This window comes from Saccopteryx bilineata, chromosome 3, assembly GCF_036850765.1.
Source record: "Saccopteryx bilineata isolate mSacBil1 chromosome 3, mSacBil1_pri_phased_curated, whole genome shotgun sequence".
Classification (NCBI taxonomy): Eukaryota; Metazoa; Chordata; class Mammalia; order Chiroptera; family Emballonuridae; genus Saccopteryx; species Saccopteryx bilineata.
In genome coordinates this window covers 30,644,663-30,653,774 of record NC_089492.1, presented here as the reverse complement: position 1 = coordinate 30,653,774, position 9,112 = coordinate 30,644,663, and positions in this window count along the sequence as shown.

The following is a 9,112-nucleotide window of genomic DNA, read 5'->3' as shown; positions in this document are numbered from 1 at the left end:
TGGATATTGCTGTCTTGTTTTCAGCTCAAATGCTAGCAATCATGGAAGAGGAAAAAAAGTAATTATTATATTTCTGATGTTGATAATTTTGGTCTGGAGACCTGATCTGAAAACTGAATCTAGAAATGACCTGAAAGTTTTCACCCTTTTGATGACTGCCTTTTTATCAAATCTCTTTTTTTCAGATTTCTCAGCAAAAGCATTTTTTCCCTCAGTTGAAATCCAACATTTTAGTCTCTTTCCATTCTCTGTATTGAACTTTGTTTACTTCCCTTCTTTGCTCAGTGCCAGTGCTAATAACTGCAGTCTTCAGCTTGGAGGAGAGCAGATGGCTGCCTCTCTTTTCTATCAGGTCCCTCCTGGAAAATACGAAGTGGATCTCTCTTTTCTTCTTTGCTTTACTTATTTAATTTGGCAAGTACTTTTTAATCTATTCTCTTCCTGTGTTCAGAAAACAGAAAAACTGAATGCAATTACAGAAACTTTGTTTTATACCTTTAGTAATTTTCTCCTCCATTCATACGTCTTCTAATTTATGGTGAATATTCAACTGCATCACATCAGCCTGTATATTCGATTTCTGTTAGAAAGGCTGGGTGTATGGAGTGTTTCCTCATAACTAGATTAATATTATCTATATATGTATTATCTCCCCTAGGACCCTTGCCACTCTTTTTGATTTAAAATTTATTTGCTCTTTCTTTTGTAGTATTTTATAATGCTTAAAGAAGAAAATAAAACCAGACTCTTTTTTGCTTCTATGTACTGTGTTTTGATAAATTAAAATTATGACAACCTTAGTATTAGAAGTCTCATTTTTTACACATATCCCATTCAATAATGAGCACATCTTAGTTATAATAATTGCATTAAATGTTTAACATTACAAAGCGCTGGGAGAGCATTTCAAAAGCTGACTCTCTTGATCTGACAGCCACAAAAGGATCCTCTTGAACACTGTAAAGAGGAAATATTTTCATTGCTATGAGGAGATGTAAAAGAAAGAAAATTAACATTTGTTGGTCATGTAATAAGAAACAGGCACTGTGATAGTTATTTTTTTCTATTATTTTTATAATAATCTCATGTAATAGAAACTAGTATACTCATCTAATTAACATAGGTCAAAGGTAAAGTACCTTGACCAAAGATACATGATTAGAAGATGGTTAAGTTAGAGTTTCAATTCAGGTTTACCTGGAAATGAGCCCATGCACTTTCCTTAATGTATTCTGCTTCCTCTGGCTTCCTGATAATATGGAAAGCACTGACTATGGAGAGGGTAGGTACCTTGGAAAGTACCCCTTTTACAGCTGTAAATCCACGGAAAACTTTGGCTTCCTGACTTGCTGTCTCCCAATTTGTCAAGTAAAGAAACAATACCTCCCAAGTTGTTTGTTTCTTAGAATTAAATAATGTTGCATGTGCATAAATTTTTTTGTAGAAAAAGGTTATGATCAACATGTATTCATTTATATAGTAGACAAACTACAAAATACTTTTGAGGTATCTATTAATGTAATCATTACAGAAACCCTTATTTTTATCTCATTGTATGTAAGAAAAATGAAGCACAAATAGGCTAAGAAACTTGCCCAGGGTCACACAGTTAAGATGCAGAACCAGGATTTGAACCAAGGAAATTGGGATTTGGAATATAAGTTAGTAATCACTACTATAGACAGGGTGGGAAAAGTACTGTACGGTTACAATTGTGAGTACACAAAAACAAAATTTATTCTTGTATTATTATTAATTATATTACTGTATATAATATATTATATATTGAACATGATGAAATATATAGTTCCTGTATCATAAAAATCTATGCTTAAAACCAAGTAATCTTGAAGGAGTGACGTCACGGAAATGGCGCCATGAGAAGCACGTCCGACAGCTCTCCCCTAAATCACAACAAATTTATCAACTAGAAACAGAAAAATTTATCCTCGGAGCATTCCGGAGTTCCACACAAACTGAAAGCAAAAGGACTGTTATCACTTGAATCTGAGAGACGAGGGTGTGGAGGAAGCTACCGCAGCGACGCTCATTCAAGCCGCGAGGGAGTGCGCCTGCGTGCTATCAATAAGACCACCCTCAGATGCCGATAAGAAAGAGGAAATCGAATATTATGGATACAAAAGAAAGAGAGGTAACACAAATATATGTGGAAAAATCTATGGAGAAAAGACTTAACATATTGGAAGCCTTGGAGCTAAATGACAGATAATTTAAAATAGAAATCTTAAAAATACTCAGAGATATACAAAAAAACACAGAAAGGCAATATAGGGAGATCAGAAAACAACTCAATGAACACAAAGAATATATTACCAAGGAAATTGAAACTATAAAAACAAATCAAACAGAAATGAAAAACTCAATTCACGAGCTGAAAAACGAGGTAACAAGCTTAGCTAACAGAACAGCCCAGATTGAAGATAGGATTAGTGAAATAGAAGACAAACAACTTGAGGCACAACAGAGAGAAGAAGAAAGAGACTAAAAAATAATAAAAAATGAGAAAGCTCTACAGGAATTGTCTGACTCCATCAGAAAGAATAACATAAGAATAATAGGTATATCAGAGGGAGAAGAGAAAGAAAATGAAATGGAGAATATACTCAAACAAATAATAGACGAGAACTTCCCAAGCCTGTGGAAGGAACTAAAGCCTCAAATTCAAGAAGCAAACAGAACACCAAGTTTTCTTAACCCCAACAAACCCACTCCAAGGCACATCATAATAAAGATGACACAAACCAATGACAAAGAAAAAATTCTCAAGGCAGCCAGGGAAAAGAAGAGTACAACATATAAAGGAAGGCCTATTAGATTATCATCAGATTTCTCAGCAGAAACTCTACAAGCTAGAAGAGAGTGGACCCCAATATTTAAAGCCCTGAAAGAGAGGAACTTTCAGCCAAGAATACTATACCCATCAAAGCTATCCTTCAAGTATGAAGGAGATATAAAAACATTCACAAATACAGAAAAGATGAGAGAATTTATCAACAGAAAGCCCCCACTCCAGGAAATATTAAAGGGGGTTTTCCAACCAGATTCAAAGAACAAAAGAAAACAACACCACAAGTAACAGCTCCACCAAGAACACAATAAAACCAAACTTAAACTGTGACAACAAAGGAAAAAAAGGGGGGAGAGGATGGAGATTAACAGTAGCAAAGGATGATGAAGTGCAGAAATACTTATAAGATAGGGTACTACAATGAATATGGTAGGTACCCTTTTCATTACTTAATGGTAACCACCCTTAAAAAAACCACCACAAAAACACTTGACTTAAAAAAGGTAGCAACAGAGAAAAGAAGTATGGAACACAAACAAACAAAAACAAATGATAGAAAAACAAAAGAGAAGAATCAAACTAGATACAAAACTAACAGAAAGCAATTTATAAAATGGCAGTAGGGAACCCACAAGTGTCAATAATTACACTAAATGTAAGTGGATTAAACTTACCAATAAAAAGACGTAGAGTAGCAGAATGGATTAAAAAAGAAAATCCAACTATATGCTTCCTACAAGAAACACATCTAAGCAACAAGGATAAAAACAAATTCAAAGTGAAAGGCTGGAAAACAATACTCCAAGCAAACAACACCCAAAAAAAAGCAGGTGTAGCAATACTCATATCTAATAATGCTGACTACAAGACAGAAAAAGTACTCAGAGACAAAAATGGTCATTTCATAATGATTAAGGGGAAGTTGAATCAAGAAGACATAACAATCCTTAATATATATGCACCAAACCAAGGAGCACCAAAATATATAAGACAGCTACTTATTGACCTTAAAACAAAAACTAACAAAAATACAATCATACTTGGAGACCTCAATACACCGCTGACGGCTCTAGATCGGTCATCCAAACAGAGAATCAATAAAGATATAGTGGCCTTAAACGAAATACTAGAACACCTGGATATGATAGACATCTACAGGACACTTCATCCCAAAGCAACAGAGTATACATTTTTCTCTAGTGTACATGGAACATTCTCAAGAATTGACCATATGTTGGGCCACAAAGACAATATCAGCAAATTTAGAAAAATTGAAATTGTACCAAGCATATTTTCTGATCATAAAGCCTTGAAACTAGAATTCAACTGCAAAAAAGAGGGGGAAAAACCCACAAAAATGTGGAAACTAAACAACATACTTCTAAAAAATGAATGGGTCAAAGAAGAAATAAGCGCAGAAATCAAAAGATATATACAGACAAATGAAAATGAAAATACGACATATCAGAATCTCTGGGATGCAGCAAAAGCAGTAATAAGAGGAAAGTTCATATCACTTCAGGCCTATATGGACAAACAAGAGAGAGCCGAAGTAAACCACTTAACTTCACACCTTAAGGAACTAGAAAAAGAAGAACAAAGACAACCCAAAACCAGCCGAAGAAAGGAGATAATAAAAATCAGAGCAGAAATAAATGAAATAGAGAACAGAAAAGCTATAGAAAAAATCAATAAAACAAGGAGCTGGTTCTTTGAAAAGATCAACAAAATTGACAAACCCTTGGCAAGACTCACCAAGGAAAAAAGACACAGGACTCAAATAAATAAAATCCAAAATGAAAGAGGAGAGATCACCACAGACATCATAGAAATACAAAGAATTATTGTAGAATACTATGAAAAATTATATGCCACCAAATACAACAATCTAGAAGAAATGGATAAATTCCTAGAACAATACAACCTTCCTAGACTGAGTCATGAAGAAGCAGAAAGCCTAAACAGACCAATCAGCAGGGAGGAAATAGAAAAAACTATTAAAAATCTCCCCAAAAATAAAAGTCCAGGCCCAGACGGTTATACTAGTGAATTCTATCAAACATTCAAAGAAGACTTGGTTCCTATTCTACTCAAAGTCCTCCAAAAAATTGAAGAAGAAGCAATACTTCCAAACACATTTTATGAGGCCAACATAACCCTCATACCAAAACCTGGCAAGGATGGCACAAAGAAAGAAAACTACAGACCAATATCTCTAATGAATACAGATGCTAAAATACTAAACAAAATACTGGCAAACCGAATACAACAACATATTAAAAAAATAATACATCATGATCAAGTGGGATTCATCCCAGAATCTCAAGGATGGTTCAACATACGCAAAACGGTTAACGTAATACACCATATCAACAAAACAAAGAACAAAAACCACATGATCTTATCAATAGATGCAGAAAAGGCTTTTGATAAAATACAACACAATTTTATGTTTAAGACTCTCAACAAAATGGGTATAGAAGGAAAATATCTCAACATGATAAAGGCCATATATGATAAACCATCAGCCAACATCCTATTAAATGGCATAAAACTGAGGACTTTCTATCTTAAATCAGGAACAAGACAGGGTTGTCCACTCTCTCCACTCTTATTCAACTTGGTGCTAGAAGTTCTAGCCAGAGCAATCAGACAAGACAAAGAAATAAAAGGCATCCATATCGGAAAAGAAGAAGTAAAGCTATCACTTTTTGCTGATGATATGATCCTATACATCGAAAACCCGAAGGACTCCACAAAAATATTATTAGAAACAATAAACCAATACAGTAAGGTCGCAGGATACAAAATTAACATACAAAAGTCCATAGCCTTTCTATATGCCAACAATGAAATATTAGAAAACGAACTCAAAAAAATAATCCCCTTCACAATTGCAACAAAAAAAATAAAATACCTAGGAATAAACATAACAAGGAACGTAAAGGACCTATATAATGAAAATTACAAAGCATTGTTAAGGGAAATCGAAAAAGATACAATGAGATGGAAAAATATTCCTTGTTCTTGGATAGGAAGAATAAATATAATCAAAATGGCCATATTACCCAAAGCAATATACAAATTTAATGCAATTCCCATCAAAATCCCTATGAGATTTTTTAAAGAAATGGAACAAAAAATCATCAGATTTATATGGAACTATAAAAAACCCCGAATAGCCAAAACAATCCTAAGGAAAAAGAATGAAGCTGGGGGCATTACAATACCTGACTTTAAACTATATTATAGGGCCACGATAATCAAAACAGCATGGTATTGGCAGAAAAATAGACACTCAGACCAATGGAACAGAATAGAAAGCCCAGAAATAAAACCACATATATATGGTCAAATAATCTTTGATAAAGGGGCCAACAACACACAATGGAGAAAAGAAAGCCTCTTCAACAAATGGTGTTGGGAAAACTGGAAAGCCACATGCAAAAGAATGAAACTCGACTACAGCCTGTCCCCGTGTACTAAAATTAATTCAAAATGGATCAAAGACCTAAATATAAGACCTGAAACAATAAAGTACATAGAAGAAGACATAGGTACTAAAATCATGGACCTGGGTTTTAAAGAACATTTTATGAACTTGACTCCAATGGCAAGAGAAGTGAAGGCAAAGATAAATGAATGGGACTACATCAGAATTAAAAATTTTTGCTCAGCAAGAGAAACTGATATCAAAATAAACAGACAGCCAACTATATGGGAACTGATATTTTCAAACGACAGCTCAGATAAGGGCCTAATATCCAAAATTTACAAAGAACTCATAAAACTCAACAACAAACAAACAAACAATCCAATAAAAAAATGGGAAGAGGACATGAACAGACACTTCTCCCAGGAAGAGATACAAATGGCCAACAGATATATGAAAAGATGCTCAGCTTCATTAGTTATTAGAGAAATGCAAATCAAAACTACAATGAGATACCACCTCACTCCTGTTATTATCAACAAGATGGGTAATAGCAAATGTTGGAGAGGCTGTGGAGAAAAAGGAACCCTCATTCACTGTTGGTAGGACTGTAAAGTAGTACAACCATTATGGAGGAAAGTATGGTGGTTCCTCAAAAAACTGAAAGTAGAACTACCTTATGACCCAGCAATCCCTCTACTGGGTATATACCCCAAAACCTCAGAAACATTGATACGTGAAGACACATGTAGCCCCATGTTCATTGCAGCACTGTTCACAGTGGCCAAGACATGGAAACAACCAAAAAGCCCTTCAATAGAAGACTGGATAAAGAAGATGTGGCACATATACACTATGGAATACTACTCAGCCATAAGAAATGATGACATCAGATCATTTACAGCAAAATGGTGGGATCTTGATAACATTATAAGGAGTGAAATAAGTAAATCAGAAAAAAACAAGAACTACATGATTCCATACATTGGTGGAACATAAAAATGAGACTAAGAGACATGGACAAGAGTGTGGTGGTTACCAAGGGTGGGGGGGGAGGGAGGACATGGGAGGGAGGGAGGGAGAGAGTTAGGGGGAGGGGGAGGGGCACAGAGAACTAGATAGAGGGTGACAGAGGACAATCTGACTTTGGGCGAGGGGTTTGCAACATAATTTGATGACAAAATAACCTAGACATGTTTTCTTTGAATATATGTACCCTGATTTATTAATGTCATCCCATTACCATTAATAAAAATTTATTAAAAAACAAACAAACAAACAAACAAAAACCAAGTAATCTTACTAACAATGTCACCCCAATAAATTTAATTAGAATTAAATTTAAAATTTATTGTATTATGTCTTTTTCCACATAATCAACTCTAAACTTATTATTGTCCACAGTTCTATTGTGCTATAAAATGTAGGGATTAATGTGATAATTTCAGGCTTCAAAATAGATATCAAAATGTTATAAGAACTTCTGCAAGATCAGTGTCATCTAACAGTTTCAGAGAAGGGGAGCTGGTAGTGCTCAACATCCTAGCATAAAAATATGCCACAGAAGCTATTTTAAAGGTTAATCAAGTCTACTACCATATCAGGATGGAATCCTGGTTCTACTCTGATTCACTAACAATGCTTAGACTATCTACAGGAATCTGCTCTTCCCGGGGAGACACAGGTGTCGAAGTAACATGCTTACTGAAGAAGGACTATAAGGATCTTCAAAGGGCAGCATTCTCTTAGAGATACAAGCAGTGTATATATAATATATATACAGTGGTGGGATTCAAATAATTTGACAACTGATTCTCTGCCCTAATAACCGTTTTAAGTATAAAAAAATGATATACCAAAAGGTAGTTTATTATTTCATGCATTTAATACTTAAGAACAATAGAAGAGGTACACAAAACTAGATTGTTATAAGAAAAAGTTTTAAAATACTAATGAAAAAATATTAAATTATACCTGACAAAAAGCAATAAAACTGTTATTTAAGATACTTCCAGTGACAGTTTGTCACCCCCTGGTTGTTTGACACTTTTTCTCTTTATGTTATATGTTTGTTTACTGAAGTAACAAATACGAGGGAATTAAAATGTAATATTTCATCAAAGGTATAGTGTTTTATGGTATGAATAATTAAATATTACAAGCATAGTTCCATCAAATTTTTTTCACCTATGGATGAAATGAACATTACTAAATGCGCTTAGAATATGCTGTTGCACAGATGCATGTTAAAAAAGAGTAAGGAATGTAAGTTTGTGATTTATACATTGGGCAGCTACCCATGTGCCCACCTTAGAGAGAACCCTGATTACAAGTGCCATTTTAACAACAGGTTCGCCAAACTCAACTAAAATTAGGTATTGGTTCTGTTGAACTGGTGTGAACCGGCTGACTACCACCACATATATACAGTGTGTGTGTATATATGTATATGTATATATATTAATATATATATTAATATAAAGATAAGAAGAGGGGACTCTTCATGTTAACAAGGCCCAGAATTCAGGGTTTGCTTTTATTGCTTTTATGGCTGGTTTGCCTCCAATCCCCTCCCTGAATTCATAAATATAAAAAACAGTACTTTACAAGCACTCTTTTCTTCCGGCCTGGATGTGTCTTTAGAATACTTATAAACACAACTCTGAGACATCACTAATAATTTCTGATCTAGTCTTTATTAATTCCTTTCTTTTGCTTGCTTTAGATTTTGTTTACTCTTCTTTTTTCAAATTGTTTTAAGGTGAAAAATTATGTTATTAATTTGAAATCCTTCTTCCTTTTAAATATAGACATTTACTGGTATAGATTTCCCTATACTGTTTTAGCTGCATCCCTTAAGGTTTGGTATA